Source organism: Dicentrarchus labrax, unplaced genomic scaffold (assembly GCF_905237075.1).
Source record: "Dicentrarchus labrax unplaced genomic scaffold, dlabrax2021, whole genome shotgun sequence".
Lineage (NCBI taxonomy): Eukaryota > Metazoa > Chordata > Actinopteri > Moronidae > Dicentrarchus > Dicentrarchus labrax.
In genome coordinates, this window is record NW_026136707.1 from 19,352,832 (window position 1) to 19,372,273 (window position 19,442).

Here is a 19,442-nt window from a genome sequence, read left to right on the forward strand (position 1 = left end):
GTTCCTTTAGTTTTGGTGATTGCTTAAAGCATGTCCATTAAGGGCTGAGAAACTTCGTTTAAAGCTTATGAATACACACACAGTTAAAACTAAGACATAATGAAGATAAGAAAAGGCTTCTACTGTCAACGCTGCACTAAACTGTGACCTCACCGACGTTTAGCAGCCAAGCAGACAAGACGAACTGCAAGTAATCATTTGATGATTGTATTGTTTAAAATTTGTCATAACCCACTTGGGAATTTCAACATCTTGTAAACCATTAGTCAATTAATTGATTACTTGTCTACAATTAAATTAATCGCCAACTATTTCGATTAACCTTTTTTTTCTAAGAAAAAAAATGCCCAAATTATCTTATTACAGCTTCTTAAATGTGTCTTTACTCAGTGCGAGTATGTTTTGTATCACATTGTCCAAGAAGAGCATTTTAAATCTAGAAAGAATGTAGTTATACGAACGTCACTCAGGTGCAAGGTTGTGAGCAAACAGTATCAATTAAAAAGCAATAAAGCCTGCACACTTACTGCCACAAAAATAATGAATCATTTTGATAATGACAACGTCTCAATCCTAGATGGATCTTTGTCAGGTCATAATGCCTGACAGACTTGAAACCACACCTATATTTAAACATTATGCAAATCAATAGGCTGACAAGCTTTATGGTGGCAGTTGTCGTTAATCATCCCAACCAGGCGAATACTCCAAGAACAACATTTTTCTCAGACCGTTATTACCAAGAGTAACTGTGCAGGCTTTAACATTAAGCATCACTTATTAGTTTGTTGATATAGGTTTTTGCAATCATATATAGAGTATTATGCTCAGAATTCAAATAACTTGTCAAATAACGTGCTTTCATTTGTTTTCAATTGAAAGGGAGAGGGAGGACAAAAAAACAGCAGCATTAGTGGGTTTATTTCAGTGTTTGCATGTCAACGCATATTTTCAATTTGTGATGCAAAGACATTTGTAAGCCCATAAAAATACAACCTCTTGCATGTCAGTACAACAGGAGGCTGACGTAAATGGTTCTACTCAGTGGGGGGGTTGTATTTATGGTAAATCTGACACACATGCAGCACATGACTTTACGTCATGAGTTGAGGAAACGCGGTGGTTATATCTGTCCAACCCTACACAGAGATAACTGGTGATTGATTTGTTCCATTTGAGTATCTTTAAGTGTGACACCACTGTGACTTCATCATTTAAAGGTTATTGGCAATAGTTCGTAGGAAGATTTCGAGTAGCCTTACAATGCTCAGTTAAAGGAATAATAGATGAATTTGCAGTTCTGTCACTATGTGTGAACATGAACCAGTTCTTTTAGAGCTGAAATAAAGAGAACCATATCCTCTAACATGTGTTGTCATTGAGAAAAGCCTTTACTCTTACCACTGACAATGAATGAGGCATCATCCACACTAGTGGTACTGGTGAATGCAAAGAATGCTAATATTAAGACCAATTCAACCACATCTCTGTATACATAAAAAGGCACTCACGTTACATAAATTCTTTTCCATTTACTATGATGAACCTGTCAATAGACAATCAGAATATTATCATGACATTGAACATTACTGCGGTATGCTTAGTATGCATCATGCTTCCATCTTTTCTTATGCTCTTCTTCACTTCTGCTCATCTTCCACACTTGTTTTCATGTATTTTCCTCCACATTTCTTCTCCAATCAACCACCCTCTTCTCATATACTCTTACATACTACTCCTCTCCTCGCAACCACAGGCACTAAGTTATGTGGTGAAAGCATACAGTTTATCCACTGAGAGATGCAGTTGCCTCTGTTCATGTGAAAAATCTTATCAACTAACTATTCCTGACAAAGGGAAAGATACACTGGTGCCATTCCCATGTTTTTTCATTCTGCCCCTTTTCTCTCTTCTTTAACTCCATTCAGTGTTTCTCCGGATTCATTCTGAAGCTTTTCTCTTTGCAATACATGAACCATGTGAAGGTCATTGTCCATGATTATGGCAGGTGAGGGGGTCAGATGTGGGAAATGCAGAGGACAAGAGGTTGAAATGTGTCCTATGCACATCTAGTCAGAACTATACCAATCAGAGAAGAGAGGAGAGTTTTGATATGCATACTGTAAATTCACATTAATCCCACACCATGTCTTTCTCTCTGTATATCACTACTAAGCTTCACACAGAAAATGGAAAATGTTGTGGCACAACTTTATCAGCAGAAGTAGCAGGACTGGTTTGTTTAGTCTAAGTGGCCTTCTGTGGAAATGCACTTTGGCTATGATTATCTGTTATTATCCTACTTACAATAATGATGCTGGTTATTTTGTCACAAATGTAGTTGTGTTAAGAGACTTTTACACAGAAAAATACCAAAACCCATTTCCTGAATCTTTCACTCAAGCTGTCTACAAATATCACAACTATACAATTCTGTAGCATCTATGGAAAAAGCTGCATGTGTCGGGACACGGTTGTGTGCTTGTTTATTGTAGCTCTGTCTGTCTGTCTGTCTGTCTGTCTGTCTGCCTTTCTTTTTACTTCTTCTTCCCTCCTTCTCTCTTTCTCCCTCTCTTTCCCTCTCTCTCACTCTCCCTTTCCACAGTACTGGGTTTTAATCACTGCTGTAATTGGCAACTCCCTGCTGTGCACACACACACACACACACACACACACACACACACACACACACACACACACACACACACACACGCTCTGCCTAGCTGCTGCAAATCCCTCTGGCAATGTATATGTGTGTGTGTGTGTGTGTGTGTGTGTGTGTGTGTGTGTGTGTGTTGTGGGGGCAGGAGAGAGAGATATGGAGAGATAAGGATAATGAAAGAAGGAGAGTTTCAGAACTGCAGGCCAACTCACCAACTCACCAATCTGTCTGCTGTGAAGCACTGTGAGGAAGTGGAGCTGTGCAGCCAAATTGTAATTATCTGAGAGAAAAAGAGACATGGCTGAAGATTTATTACAGAACACAATATTGTGGTGGAGTTACCGGAGAACACAGTGCTGCATAAACTTAGTCGCATTAATAACTGGCCTTGTCACACTGGAAGTGTGTCACATACTGTTTATATAGGGACATATACATGCATTAATAGATCACTGTAAGGACAGCAATCTAGCACAGATGAACAAATACATGGATTAGTGGGGGCAAAGAGAGTTTTTTTTCACTGAATAAAATGTTCAGTGACTATTTCCACATTGGAGCATTTACAAGATAGTGAGCACATACATAATAACTTTGTCTTCTATGAAACACAATAGGGCAACCTACTGAAAACAAAACAGATCAGGCCTTGATGTAACAACTTCAGAGATTCTGAGATTGAGATTCTGATTTGTTTCCCATTGTTTGTGGTCAAACATGGAAGATTTATTAATAATCTGAATTAGGGTGGATATAGGGAAGTAGATGCATTTACACCCTGTGGACACAACAGGCTTCTTCTAAGTCACCATAATAAAGTTAAAAATGACAAATTCATAACTGCAATCTACACTATTTTGTCAACTTTCGATTCATAAATGAAGTGAACACCAAATAAAAGATTGAAATGACATGTAAAGATTTCCCAGTTACATCACTAGGCGTCCCCATTTTTGTCCCAGTTATTTGTAGAACAAAAACTATTTGGTAAACACTTATTAAGATCCATCTGTTATAGTTCCAGGCATTTCTGACTTTCCAAGATTGATGTCATTTAATGATATTTATGTTTAGAAAATAAACTCCAGACTTACTTCTAGCAGGGGTATAGTTTAAGGCTGTTGAAGTAGGGTGTACTGTGACCCACCATGGATTTTTAAGAATGGCTGTACTGAATTCCAGTTAAAATATGCTGAAATGTCTGTAATGCTACACAGGGTTGCACAGTTATTCACAATATGGTCAAGTGCAACATGTTAATTGCAGAAGCTGCAATTTTTTTTTAAGGTAGAATGTGACAAAAACAGCACTGTAACGAAGTACTGTAGTGCTGTAGAGATGCCCTGGCGTACAAATCATGTTCCAGGTTTAAGAAAACATGATACAGACAGACACCAATAAATGTCACATCATCATATAAATAGTTTTATCAGTGAAAAATAATCGCAATAGGATTTTTTTCCCCATGCCGTGCAGCCCCACATAGAAAATACACATTTGAATTCAGTTGGCAGTTGAAGCTGTAATTATTTAGAGGAAAACTGAAAGATTACAGGAAAGATGTAGACCAATTCATTGTTATAAACTCTAATCAAAAAGTTCCTGCAACACTCATTGTAGAGAATTAAATCACTTACTGCACATGCACATTGAAAAGAACATCTACTGGGGGTAATGTCGAAAACATACCTTGGGAATTTTATAAACTCATTGTCTGTTGAGATTTTCTGTGTCAGACAGGCCTTAAGTAGTGATAGTTTGTCGTGTTGTTGCCAGTTGCGTGTGCTGGAATGAAGTCCATATTCCAAGCCCCACATACTGTTCGTCCCCATAGGAACCACCACAACTCAGTCAGTGCTGACAGAATTACAGATATTAGCCCTTCATGGCAAAAGCATTTGAAGAGTGTCTTGAGACTTAAAACACAGAAGTACAGCAGAGCACATACACTGTGAAAAGTTTTAGAAAATTTAACAGGAACAATGTGTTTCATCAATGAAAAGAGTTTGTTGTATTTGTGCTGAATATATTGAGGCTTATTGGACCAGCAGTTGCCCACCAAATCCTACACTGTGAGAACCATGTGACAATGGCCATGCTAAACTCAATGCTAAAGAATCCCGGCTTTATGGTTATCATGGCACATTGGCCGCAAAAAGGAAAGTTTCATGCTTGTGTGTGTGTGTGTGTGTGTGTGTGTGTGTGTCTTTTATGTGGGTCACCCCACCATGTCTAATGGCCCCTTGCTGTGTGCAGCGTCCTGCGCTGAGCTGCTCCCTGCTGTCACACTCACACAAACAAACGCATACACGCAGCGGGGGAGATTTTGGGGTGTCCCTCACCCTAATACCCTCCACAATACACCACCACTGCATCTGTTGCTCCTGTTCTCAAAGTTGAAAGTTGATCAGTGAAGTGCTAGCATGTCTCTGCTATTTTTTAGATTTGGTCCTCTTTCTTTGTCACTTTTTCTCTCTCTGTCTACTTTTTCATCCCACACCACAGATGGGTGACTATTTTTACCATTTTTCTCTTCATTTAGGTTTCTTTTTTTTACCCTTAGTTGACTGGATTTTTAGGGTTAGCTAATGGCTCCTTCTTTGTGTTTTGTCTGTGTAAAATAGAAATGAAGGCATGGCCCTCTTTAGGCCTCCATCGCACAGACAGCTATTTAACCTGCTAGCAACTGCCTCAAACAGGTGAGCATCTGCACCACACACATTTAAAGCACCACTGAGACCTGTGCTATGTATATGTCTCTTAGGATTCAGGTTTTGTAATGAATCAGCTGCAGCACTGTAGTAAAATCATTTGATATGTTTGTATTGTTTGCATGCATTTCTGCTGAATGGAAATCAGTAGTATCAATATTTGTACTTGAAACATGAAACAGCTTGTTAACATTAGTAATCCTGAAGAAAATGCTGACACCAAGCTATCCTAGTGAAATTATCTTATCACTGTGTCTCATAAAACAACTGAATCCAGTCAGCTTATGTCTTACATTGTAATGGTATAGTTGTATTTGTAGTATCATTATTACTAGTAGGGTTTATTCTGAATGAATTCTGCATGAATGTGTGTTGTTTCCCTGCAAAGACGTCTCTGTGCGTCTATCAAGGCAGTAACCAGACAGGAGGGAAGAAGAAGACCGTCATTAAAATTCTAGCACTGCAATTTTATTTACAACTGGCATTGTGGAATAGTCTGAGGGGGGAGGGGAGAGGAGAGGAGAGGAGAGGAGAAGTACAGTGTGAGAAAGAGGGACGGAAAGAAGAGCGATCACTGAGATGCTGAGAATTCAGATTATTACAGCTACAATGTACCTATCCCCAATGTACTGCGGAAACACACATATGAACACACAAAGACATATCAATACAAGACACATGGAGAAGACTCACATGCTTATACAATAAGTACCATGAACATTCATGTAGACAAACTTGCTGCATACTCAAAAGTAAAAGTGCATGAAGCACCTGTACATGTGCTCACAGACACATACTCCAAAACATAGCATGCATGTTTACTTCCTTCCATAAAGCATGGAAACACACTAGTACACACACACTGACACACACACACACACACACACAGACTACATCTCAGCCACAGAGAAGCCAGCTACGTCAGTATATTTTCACACTGCGGTAGTGTCTCTTTGTCTGCCTGTCGGCCAGCCAGCTGTAAGATGGAGGGCGAGAAATATGCTTTTAGCGAACGGCTTCGTAAGACAGAAGACACGGCTTTGTCATTTTTATTTCTATACGCCATTGTTGTAATATTGATTTTTGTCACACGATTATTTTAATTTGGCGTTAGTTTTTTTTTTTAGTCAATGTGTGTATGCCTGATTATTTGTACACGAGTTAGGAGGGTGTGTGTGTGTGTGTGTGTGTGTGTGCATGTTGACCAGGGCAGTGCATTACTAGTTCTACACATCACAACTATGTATGTTTAGTATGTTAGATTTGTGTGTGTGTGTCCATATGTGTCCACACAAATATGCTAACACATACCTGGTGTGTGTTAAAATGTTTGTGTGCACATTGGTGGGGGAGGGCGACCTTCTGTCCACCTGTCCGCAGCATCAGCTGTTGTTTGTGTTACCACACACACACACACACACACACACACACTCACAGAGCAGGGGTAATTTGTTCCAATCCCGTCCTTGTCGAAAAGGAGAACTGCAAGCTGCCTGGCAGTTGTTATGTAGGGAGCACACACAGAGACATGTACACACACCAGGTGAGATTACGATACCACGGTCCTGCTCTAACACATGACATTTTTCTAAAGCTTACAGTATAATATTCAGTTTTTTGTGTGTGTCTGCTTTATTCAACTCTTTGCTAATTTTTCATTATATGAGCATATAAAAGACAACTTATAATTGTTTGTGCTCTGTTATTTTCATTTTAAAGATAGCCTCAACCATTGCCCCCCCAAACACACAGTAATGTCACAACAATGTTAGATGCAAAAACAGTAAGTGCTTTCCCTCTAACCCTAAACCAGCACAGCAGTGTAAGGGGTAATATGTCAGTTTTTACCCAGCACAAGCCCTACAGTCATTTTGTATGCAGTTAACAGTGATGCACTGCCTAAAAAGAAAGCCATTTCAAGGAGAAAGCATCGATATGTAACACACACAGGCACAAAATAAAACCCTAGAAATGCATTGCGAAGCAGAGACAGACACAGAGCCGTAGAGAATGAATCAGATGTATAGAAGGCCTCAGTGAGAGAAGGTTTGCCATTGTGTGATAAACACAAACACAGATGCATTTACGCTTTGATTTCAGGTTGCTTTTCACTGCTCGCAGTGGGAGCCGTCCTAAAGAAGCAAACCTCACACACTCACACATGCACGCGCACACACACACACACACACACCATGGACCGGACTGATAGGATTAGAGACTGGTGCTATAGTCACTCTCTCTCTTTCTCTTCCTCTCTCACCCCCTCTCTCTCTCGAGTCTGCCAAGCCTTGATTATTCACAAGGTTAGTTCCTGATTGCCTATAGCAGTAGCAGACACAGGTTCATTATCTCTCCACCTCTTTTACTCTCCCTCGCTCTCTGTCCTTCTTGCAAAATGCATGATGGTTGAAAGAAAATGCTTGACTCACACAAAAACAAAAATGTACAGCCTCACAAAAGATCCACCGTGTGGCTGAAATGTTATGTGTCAAATTAGCTTTGCATTTTTAATTTTTAACGGTACAAAGTGAAATAACAGTTCAAGCAAAAATTGTCAGTACAATTTTCAATTATCTCTATCACTGTTTCTATTCCTGCACTCTCCCCTTATTTTCCATTTAGCCGAAACACTGAATCACACCTTTGATGTGATAATTAGGGAATTCAATTGAGGATGAAGTGAAGAATTTTATTTTTTGAATAATAAAAACGTGTTTTCTATCTATCTATCTATCTATCTATCTATCTATCTATCTATCTATCTATCTATCTATCTATCTCTATCTATCTATCTATCTATTTCAATAAGATGCACATTTTTATATTTTACTTTATATAATCAATGATCTGGGTTGGCTCCAGATCCACAGAATATTATTTACACATTTGATGACGATGTCAGCTGTCAGTTATATTAATAAAAATACAGCACAACTGGAGACAGCTGGGTTTTGTAGAGCACTGATGACACTGTATGTGTACGTGTGGTGGATATCAGTGCTGCTGCAGCAGGCTTCAAAAGGTAGCCCTCGGCCAGGCTTCCGCTGTCACAGTGGAGCCGTCGTTATAAAACCTCCACCACTAGCTCAGATGAAAATACGGAATACGAGGAATGATTTTGGTTAGAAAATGTCTAAACTAAAATTTCAATCAATTGATGTTTTTTCCTAAATCATATTTGCCTGTGATAGCAATTGTCCTGATATTTCGCTAAAGATATTCTAACAATGACTGAAGCTTTATTTATTTGTTCCACGTTTGTTGTCAGGATATGGAAAGAGTGTTAGTTTTCCCCTCTGTCTGTGTGACAATGTCCCCATTCTGAGGAGAGTGTGAGTGTAGTGTTGACACATGTTAGTGCTGGCTGATTAGTCGACACATAAAGGAACACGCAGCTCCTCCATCACTATTCAGCCATTTTGTCTCCCTGTCTGTCACACTGGTGGAGTGGATGTATGTGTGTGTGTGAGGCTTTTGTTAAGGTAATGCAGAGGAGAGAGAGAAAGAGCGAGGGAGAAGACACCGTGAAAAATTACACAGACCACAGCCAAGTCCCGATGACCCAGGGATGCTTTTTTTCCTTTAATGTCTGCACTTCAGAATCATGCAATTTTAGTCGTTTTTACCCCTGAAGTCATGATTCTATAACAGCAGCGAAACACACAAAATAAAATGTTTTTAATGATAAATTGTTAGGAACATGTAGTGTGGGTCTGTTGTCTATTGTGTCTTAAGTGGATTAACAGAGCGGTCAGTGAGACAGACAGTCAAAGTGGCAACCATAACCGTTGTTTACAAGCTTGTGTCACCTCTGTCGCTTCAAATTTTCATACGATACTGATTTGTTTTCTTAGACTTTTCTCACAATAGCGGGGTGGAGTTTGTGCAAAATCGTTGTGTAATCTTTTTGCTAAAAGCATGAAAGTTGGCACAGTCACATCTCACACTTACCGAGATTTTATACATTTAAAGCTTCCTCAATATTGCTGCATGTGTGATTCTGTAGATTTTATTGTAATCCACTATTATTTTAAAGTTTTTATAAGAGATACAATGCCAAATTCATAATGCAATATTCAGGATTTCTGATTCTGGGCTCTTAATGTCACTTAATATCAAAACATAAAGTACTGGAAACTGCTGCACATTTCTGCAAAACACTGGATATATTTTGATTTGAAATTATTATTGTCAAATTATGTGAAATGTCAAAATGAAATCTCACTTTGTAATGCTGGTTTTGTTATATTTTGAATATTCACATACCATTAAACTGAACCTTCACCATCTCTATTAAATAAACAAATGACCAGTAATGTACACTATTGCCAAATGTGTCAATTAAGCATTTTATCAATGATATAATAGGTATGTAAAAACATATACATATTAATCATCTTGTGTAACGTTCAAGGCAAAGTCATTCAGTGATGACAACAGTTTATTCATATCAGCATGGTTTAATATCAGTTAAAATTAAAACTAAATATCATGGAAAAATCTAATTCGTTTTAAATTATTTTTAATACGTCACCACATACATCTAATAATTTTCATTAACATGATTAATAACAATATATATATATTTGTTTATACCCAGTTTCACAACAGCAGACTGTGTATGTTGTGTAGCGTAAATACTTCAAGAATGCAAACAAACATAGAGCATGAGTATTATTATTAGCTTAATTTGGTCTATACACCAAAATGTTCTTATCGACTTTCACATAAATATATTGTTTTAAGCTAAGAAATTAAATAATTGATTATAAGATCTATATGTCAAAAGCATGCATCAGAGTGATGCTCCTACAAACCTTGTTAATAAGTACTTATATTAGTTTGAACCAAATACATTCTTCTGGATTTATTTATTTATTTATTATTATTATTATTAATATTATTATTTTTATTATTGTTGTTATTATTATTATTATTATTGCATATATGTGTTAGGTAGAAGAGCATGATTATTTACCATACTGATAACAATTCTTGGAGAGAATAAAAACTAATAAATTGTATCTAATTAACAGACTTTAAATGTTTGAACAGCATAGCTCCCCCTCTGGCTTTCAGGTGGCTTAACATCTTAAACACACCTCATTTGATGGACCTGTTTGTGTACAAAGTCAAATAGAAAAGGTTGTGGTGCATTGTTTTTTGGTTTTTTTTCAATCTGGGCTCCTCTTTATTCAAAAGCTATAAAGCAAACAAGTGTTGCTTCAGCTGCATAGCATATAACGAGTATAAAGAAAAACATGTAATAATGTGTTCAATATTGAAGTTCAGTATGGAACTATTGCTCGTTTTGCTCTTTCCTCAAGTCCATTTTGTTTTTGTTTACAAAATTTTTCCAAATGTCCTTAAAAATCAACCACTCGCCTAAAACAAACAACTTGTAATCAAATACAAGTGTCAGTGTGAAAGCACAGGTTCTGTGTTGTGATATGAACTGATGTCTGTGTCTATTGTGTGTTTCTGCTGGGTCACATCAGTGTGGTGTTGTAGATAGGTTAAGAGCCAGAAAGCCATATATTTAGGGGACTTGTGGTGAAAAATACATATATTCTTCAGCTTTTAATCAGGCTATTCACAGAGATCGAATCATTTTAAGCTTCTTTCATATTTATCATCATGCTGCATATTTCTTATCTCTACAAGTGATATATACCTATGTATGTATACACTTAACCTTGCCTACAATAGACCAAAATGATAAGATTTCTGTAGTTTCTTAAGTACTGTGAATTATATGATGCTGTGATTTACCTTCGAGGATTTGAAGTCTCTTCCTCTTTTTTCTTTTTTCTTTTGAATCTTTTGAAAATTATTTCAATAGACACAAGCTGCCCAAGGTTGTGTGTCACTGCGTTTGATGGCCTATTCAGTAGTCAATGTGTGTGTCAACTTGTCCAAATATATTTCTGTGTTTAGTGTTAGGGGAAAGTGTGTGCAGCGTTTATTGGAAAATATAGCTGGTCCGTTCTATCATTAACCAAATAAATAAATGTGAGATTATTTCAGTAGTTTTGCATCAAAATTCAAATTTGTGTTGAGGCTCATTAGATTGTTGGAATCGATTTAGACGTATGTTTCCTACTTAAATAGTAAGACAGAAGATAAATAATATCATCCACCTCCTCACTGGTGTCTGCTGTCTTTCTTGCCTCTCGTGTTATCAACAGGAATATAAACAACACCTGCTTTTGTTTGGCTTGCAATAGCACTGAATGAGTTGTAGATTAAGAGCTTAGCGTGAAGGTGCTCGAAGTCTGTGATAGCATTAAGGCGACCGTCTGTTAAGCCAAATTATCTTTAAACGTTTAAAATGAGTCTTCTCCCCAACATTGAATCCATCAACTCCATTCAGTCCTGTTAGCTCTGACTGAGGCCTGTTCTATGGGCTGCTATTCACGTCCGACCGTCTATGTAAACAGAAAAGTGATGGTGTGTGTGTGTGTGTGTGTGTGTGTGTGTGTGTGTGTGTGTGTGTGTGTGTGTTTTAAACTGAGGTTTAGCATCCACAATACTCCCTTTCTGTTGTCTAGTTCTCATTCTTTCTTTTACGGGCCATGTGAAGCATTCTTCGTATCGTGAACACACACTCACACTCACACACACACACACAGTCAGACCTACGGAGGATCAGTCATGCTAGAGGTCGTCTATGGGCCAACTTGACATTGTTGTCTATAAGCTGCTTTGGAGCAAGAGGAGAAGTTTAAAGGACAATTCCTAATAGTTTGTACAAGAAAAGGCTTTCTCACTTCACATATAGCTCGGTGTCGGTGAAGCAGGATTTGTACGGAAGGGGGAGGGCGTCAATTCCGTCTCGGTTCAACCCTTTCCAGATGTGAATAGAAACTGCAATTGATTTGCTAATGATAGAGTATTCACTCTTAATAAGATGGATATAACAACCTTGTCCTTCCCAGTATTGGAATGTTTGGAAGAAAATTGGCTTCCTAAATTGATTAAACTGAAGGTGAACTGGAGCCAGCCGTGCAGGATGTTGTTTTATGCTGCGGAAAGATGATTTGAGATAAATGTGATACAGCTGTTTATGTCAGTGTTATTGCATGAAATTGTTGAGGCTAACCAAATTATAATTATTGAATGAGTGGAAATATATGCTCAGTCATGATTTATTAAATTAATTTGAATGTAATCAATGCTTACTGGAAGCACTCTCCTCGGCTCGGAAGAGGATGCCTGGCTCAGGCTGCCAATATCAGTGTCATCTTTTTTATGTGCAGACTTTTACATAATTTAGTTTTACAATTTAAATCACATTTGTATGTGTGTGTATTGATTTAGCTTTAACTATTTTTTTAATTGTAAAATAGTGTTTAATTAAATTTTGTAAGGCACTTTTTATTTATTCTGTTCTTATTCTATTCATGAATACGAGATACATTTTTGCTTGAGATATCAGATTAAAGTGGTCAGATGATATTAATCAGTGACTGTTTTCTTTAACACAGTAAACAAAACAGTTAATGATTATTGTTTACTTCTCACATTTGATTAATTTTTGTCCTCCTTCCGTAGATCCAACAGCTGCTGTAACATGCAGTTCTGGCTGGCATCGTATTAGCTTTTGATTTATCTTTTCTAGTTTATCTATCCAAACTAAACCACATCTGTTATATCATGACTGAGAATCACTTCCTCTGCTATTTTTCATCAAACTAACATTCACACTCTCTTATGGCTTGTTAAAATTATTTCTTAGTTCATAATGATATGACAATAATAATGACAGTCATTAGAACATGCTGTGTATGTGACACAAATGGCATATAAATCCAGATGTGACTGGCTGTAATGAGCAGCTGTTGACGATAATCCAGCTGATAAATGACTTTTAGAAGCTTTAAACCCTTCAGCTCCAGTATCTCTCCATGTGGAGTTTAATTTGAACATGACATCATGAGATGTAATGAAATATCAGGGAGCAGTGTGGTTGCTTAGTGCACCAGCCTCATACTCACAGTGTCATGTTGATTGAAATCCATGGCATGGCCTCCCGCTCTCTGTTTAATATAACAGCCATATATATGTATATAATATTAAAAACAGAGTAGCACTGAAGCTGCTCTGAATAATAAAGCTGCAGATATCTGTGAACACAATCCGTGGCCTTCCTCGTCCGTAGGCTTGCTGTGCTAGTCGCCATGTCGTTGCTTTGCAGCAAAGGTGGGATGGATACGGTGCAAGAAATCTCTGCATGATTTTACAAATAGATCTCAGTGCTAACACATCACACAGCTGCACTGTGTAACTGTGAATAGCTGTCATTGGGTTTCAGCTGTTTCTGACTCTCAGACCCTCAATTTCCTCTACCAGAAATCGGTATGAGTGTTGCCTCTCTGTCTACGCAGGGTAGATGCGGGATGGAGGACTTTTTACCATGGCAACCACTAATGCAGTATAGATGCAGGGACTGAACCTCTGCTACCGTTGTAATAACACAGTCTTCATGGAAGGCAGGTGAAAAGTCATCGGGGTTGTTGTTTTAAATGAGCAAGGAGTGCTTTTGATGTCTAGTGTGGTCAACACTAAATCCCACTTGGCTCTGCTGTGGAAATGAGGTTCCTGTATTAGTTCAGCACCACAGCATCCTTTCTATTCCGCTTCCCTCTAGCAGTGTGTAGATGACAATAGTCTCTCTCCTCAACATGGCTTCCTATATTGCATTATAGCACCACTTCATTTTTTTGTGTCAGCTCTACCAATATTGTGAAGTGTCTCCTTCACATTGTTTTCTATATCGGCTTATACTGCCCAATCCTCATAATCCCACTGTAGCCTGAGTCAAATGTCTGGTCCCTGCAGTGTCCTCTCACCTTCTTCAAGGACGTGAATTCTGTATCTTCCTCTTCCTTTTCTTCACACACTGGATTACAACTTTGAAAAGTGACAGGTTAGCATGACGTTTTGATTGAAGGAACTCTCTAGTTAATGATCTTTTTGTGTTTTTGCCGTTAAAAAAAGTCTTACAGTTTCACCACTGTATATTCTGTGGTGAATAAGGTGATGTTTAGATGATGCAATGTTTGCATGGCGTGTGTAAAAAAAAATCTTGCACACTGAAACATGCAGTGTAGCAAACTAAATAGCAGATATACAGAGGTAGTGCTGCTTGATAGTGGATTTAAAGCAATAAAGAATATTTTATATTGTGCATAGAATATCTTATTGTTCTTGTTTTCCCTGTCTAAAGCAGTGAAATCTACTATTATATTACCTTGAGAAAAAAATACAGTATACATTTGACACTGGTCACAGACTGAGACATCTACAGCTCTACAGTTTCTTCTAAATAAATTATTTGTTTGGTTTGCCCTGCTGTGTGTGAGACACTTTTCAAGAAGGCCATAACAATGACAATTTAGACAATGATCAGCACCCTCTCCATCACACAGTGGTCGGACAGCGGAGCACCTTCTCTCACAGGCTGCTCCAGCTCCGCTGTCGAAGGGACAGATACAGGAAGTCTTTCCTGCCATATGCCATCACACTGTACAATAACAGCTAAAACTCTGGTCATAACAATACAGTCTCCAAGCACCTTATATGTTTTATCTGTTCACTGCACCTTATATTTTTACTTTGCACTACAATTATACCGCTTATTTATACATTTTTTATATTGCATTTTATATTGCTTTTTTGCTATGTCTAGGATGTTCTCTTTACTTCATTGTGTTGTTACTGTGTGTAATGCTGCTGCTACACTGCAATTTCCCAGCTTTGGATCAATAAAGTATATCTATCTATCTATCTATCTATCTATCTATCTATCTATCTATCTATCTATAAGTCACAATCCTCTACACGAGAGTGTCAGTCCAAAGCAAACATTCCTTCTATGTGGCCCTGTCTTTTGCGCTTCCCTGACCTGCGCCACTGTTGCCGTGTGCGTGTGTCCCTGTGTGTGGGGGGTGTTTGTTTTGTCTGCCCCTATCTATAGCTGCGTCCTGCCCCTTTCTTTCACAGTTAGAGAAAGGAACCACACCCCTCAGGCCTTGGCCTAGTGTATGTGTGTGTGTGTGTGGCGTTTCGCTCTCTTGGGATTTTAGGATTCCTACACAGTCCCTTGACAATAGCTACACAACACCTAATACATGTACGTCTGTATGAAATCAACAAAGAAAGTTCTATAAACGCTATAATATGCACATAAAGGTACACAGCTCTACACATATATATATGTATGTGTGTATGTATATTTATGTACAAAAATACCCACATTTGGACACACACATTGCTATATCCTTGACTGCTCCTTCGGCATACATACATCTACTTATATAGGAAGTATTAAAGGAAATGCATTCACCACTCAGGCCCGTGAGTGCACACCTACAGTAAAGAATATGGAACACAGACAACTGATTGTACACACACACATACATATGTAAACAGTCGGAGCTTGAATGTGACCTGTGCTTCCCATGTGAATATTAACCCTCAGGGAGACTGGAACCTTCCTCAATGTGTACGTGTTTGTGTGTGTTATTTCTGTTATCCTGGCTCTGTGTTATCATGGGCTCGTCCTCTGTTTAGTGAGGAGAGCAGAGGGCACGTACACATACATGGAGTTTCCTCACAATTGTGCATTAAGCCGGATGAGTGCACAAGGCAGAATAATTGTGGGTTCTGTCAAGGTGTGTGTGTGTGGCGCAAGCAAGTGACAATGTATGCAATCTGCTATGTGTGCTGGTCTGTATTATGATTTTTAATCTGCTGTAGCACATTTCTGTTCTCAACCTGTAATACACACATGGAAAACGCTGTGTTGGACTGTTTATTCTGTCAAATTTGTAGGTGGAATTTTATTCAGTATTAAAATGTGTTTTAGTATGAGAATGATGTCAGACCAGCTCCATGGTGAAATTATAAAAGATGAAAGCTTCATCTTTACCCAGTGAATAGATTTATACTATTAGCTGATTACTTAAAGTGAATTGACCTTGGCCTGCAAGGTGCATAGTGTTAGATTGCAGCCAAATATTACCAGAAAAGATGCACAATAATTAAATCAGTATGGAAAACACATCTAGAAATACATTTTAACATGTCCTGCATTGCAAACAACACACATTTCTCTGACTACTGAACACATATTTATTGTACTCTATCAATAATATCCTATAATTAAAGCTTACATTAAAAACACATTTGTCATTACAATTACATTTTGCTTTCTCTAAATATGCTGTCTTGATGTCCATACCGATCTGCATTTATCAATAAATTGCAGGTGTAAATACTCGCCCAGAGAACTCCTCGTGCTGCCATGATGGAAAAGGAAACGGCCTCTCCAGCTGGAAGAACAAGTGCTGTGTGGGCTCCCTGAAGTGGTGCAACACTGGGTCATTGGAGAGCCACAGCGTGTTTGGGAACAGAACAGTCTGTGTTATTTCAGCACAGCCTGTTGGATGAAGGGCCATTTCACAGGCATTATGGATTAATCTTTGGCAGGATCTCTCCAGGATCAAACAAAATTGGATGTTTAACCTCACGTGTCCTAGAGCTGAGAGTTCTCTTGTGATAAACCAGGATAGAGAGGATTGAATCTGACCCACATTGGGTTAAACATCACATGCTTGTAAATATATTTAAACTGAACCCTGAATGAAAAGATGAAAATATAGTGAGTATACACATCCTTGCTCAGGTGAGTATAATCTAACCCCTGAAAAAATGATTAAATTCATAACATTATATTCCACTAAGTCGGGAAAACATTGAGTCTTTATTATTTTAACTACTCTTACACAAACAGAAAAAAGAAAGAAAACGATTAAAGACCTTTGAGAAATCCCCTGATAGTGTTCCTGTTCAGTTACAAAAGTGTCTTTTTCAAATGTACAGTTGTATTTTTATATTTGCTACACAGAAACACAGATTCACAGCTGAAACCTCCCATCGCTTCCCTCACTTGTTATAAACTGTTTGTTATATTGGGGAGTGTAGAAATATTCCCAAGTTCAGATTGACAGGAGCAGTGATTGACAGGTCTAAATTTAACAGGCATGGTACAATTTAACATTTCACCTGCAGAAAGAACTGTAAAGCAGGATAGGCCTAGAGATGTGGATATAACAGAATCCCTGTAAACACCAATAATAAAAATACCAGTATGGATGAAATTAAATGGCTGTTTTCTTGTATTATCAGACACAAACAAAACCTGATGCTGCTCATCAATGAAAAACATTGAGCTACACTGAATGCAGACAGTTTGCTTGATGCAGAAGGAGTTTCACAGTCATCACAGATTAGACTTCAGTAGGATTTTCACAGAGAGTAAATCAGATTTTTAACCCAGTGCTCTTAATCCAGACCCAGTGGTCACAGAAGGATATGTGGTGACAATCTGGTTCTGATTAAAACTTTATTGTAACTAAAACCTAAGTCTGTAACTGCAGTGTAGCACCGTCTCTTGAAACACCTCATTTGCTGTTTGTTTAAACATTTTTTGTTCACATTATTCATTGGCCTTTTGGCATAAGTACAGGCATTGTGTGACATAAATAACATACAGTTCTGATCAATAATAAATCTCTCACAGAGTAATTTACATTTTGAAAGGTCTATAAACAGTAAAAGACGTGCATTCTGATTTATGATGGGTTAACACATTTCCATCAGCTAAAACTCAACATGTTCAATATAAATACAATGGGGGGGGGGATTAAATCCTCTACTCAAATATATGCTCTTCTGATTTTTGAGTTACACTTAAATAATGTAAATTCAAGGAGAGAAACAATGAGCTTTACATTGATTATATGACTACATTTTCAGAATGTTTTTGGAAGTATTATATCACTGTAAATGCTCTGTAGTTTGGGTAAACTCTATTTCACAGATAGAAAGGAGGGTATTCCTTCTTTAATGTAGAATGTACATGTATTTTACAAGGAGGTGAGCATGGTGAACTACTTTAAGGATTACCATCTAACACAAACACCATCCTCCCTGCTCAGAGATACAGATTGCATGATAATATGTTTTAATGTATTTTATCCTTATCCTCCCCCTTATTTATCCTCATTTTTTACATCAGTAGCAACAACCACAGTCTTCAGTGTTTGATATTAAGAATGTATTCCTGATTATGGAGGCTATTTAACTCAGATTCCTTCAGCCATATTTTAAATACGCCAGCTTGTCTCCTAACCATTACGCTGCCTTTGCACTGATATGTGTTTTGGAATATAATCAAAATATCTGCAACCTAGAATGTTATGTCATCCTACTGAGTCCTTGTTTCCTTGGATCCTTGAAGTCACTGTGCCATGATGTCGTACCTATTTGGTGATATCAGCATGTTCCTGTGAAATCACGTGACTACATGAACCACGCCATTTGAGTTCACAAATCATGGTTATATATTAAACTGACTGACAGCAGTAATTCTCACTGTGGTTTGAAAGGCATTGAAAATAAAATCAATCATGCTCCGTTACTGTAATTTTCCATGTTGCAATCTGATGACACAGGGTGGACTGACACATTGTGTATACTGGCTGTGTTGATATAATTCCTGTATATCCTACCCAGGGACTGCTGCATTGACTGTTTTGAATTAGAGTTTGGCTTTCGGTAACCTATTCCACCCACATACTGTAAACAACGGGGAATGAAATAGCCTGTAGGCAGATGACAAGAGAGGATTTTACCTTTGTTTGCCTGTGACATTGTTAGCTTTAGAATGAAGGGACAGTGTGAAGGTGGCACATTACCTGATCTCCACCTTTTATAACACAAAGATTAAGGGACCAAACACTGACTAGAGGACTTGTTATGCATATTTAAATTTCCTATCCACTAACTTACCTATTATTGATTCAAATAGAAAGTCATCTGAAAATTACTAGCCAAAACGGTGTGATCTCAGAATAAAGGGAAGATCACACAATTCACTTAAAGGACATCGGCTATGCCCATAGATCACTAATAATTTTAATGACTTAATCTGCTTTCTAATGGAATCAGGAAATATGATTAATCTAGTTCTACAATATTTGGAAGAAATAATCCTTTTAGCA

General features: G+C 37.9%; 1 long non-coding RNA gene across 1 annotated transcript; it reads left to right on the plus strand.

The window, feature by feature from the left end:
• The first annotated feature begins 5,057 nt into the window (after positions 1-5,057).
• Positions 5,058-17,390, plus strand: LOC127366998 (uncharacterized). Its single transcript, XR_007885421.1, has 3 exons — positions 5,058-5,171; positions 5,287-5,361; positions 16,646-17,390. It is a non-coding gene; the product is annotated as an uncharacterized LOC127366998 (long non-coding RNA).
• The last annotated feature ends 2,052 nt before the right edge of the window (positions 17,391-19,442 follow it).